The sequence below is a fragment of the Morone saxatilis genome, unplaced genomic scaffold, assembly GCF_004916995.1.
Source record: "Morone saxatilis isolate NCDOM2014 unplaced genomic scaffold, NCSU_SB_2.0 Contig22, whole genome shotgun sequence".
In the NCBI taxonomy this organism is placed as follows: domain Eukaryota; kingdom Metazoa; phylum Chordata; class Actinopteri; family Moronidae; genus Morone; species Morone saxatilis.
The window spans coordinates 20,337,971-20,338,387 of NW_023339785.1; the positions used below are offsets into that span (position 1 = coordinate 20,337,971).

The 417-nt window shown below is 35.5% G+C and overlaps 1 pseudogene; it reads right to left on the reverse strand.

Moving 5' to 3' along the window:
• Positions 1 to 417, reverse strand: part of LOC118333259 — an 8,040-nt pseudogene that overhangs the window by 2,750 nt on the left and 4,873 nt on the right.

Genomic DNA, 417 nt, shown 5'->3' on the forward strand with positions numbered 1-417 from the left:
GCTCAGGTTATTGACTTTCTTTTCAATCAGCTAAAATTGTTAATCATTTAAAATATACTATCAAGCCGAATTTGTGAATCTCTTAATGACATCAGAACCTTACTAGCTTTGTTTCTAGCTTAAAGGGTACTTGATCAATATATGTAAATATACCATAATGAGTCATTGATCACAGTGATAAGGTAAATGGCTGAATGATGACTTAAAAGTTTTTCAGTGTTTAGGTTTGGACAAAATCCACCTTATTATTAACTAAATTCAGTTTAATCTACAGTTAATTAAACTAAATTAAAAAAGTATGTAGTTGTGTGTGAGTACCAGGCTTTCCTGGCTCTTGGTCTGGGTTTCAGATTGGTACAGCAGGGCTGCTTTAGCTTCCACTGCAGCTTTGCGGTCCTTGTCCAGGCGCTCAGCTTC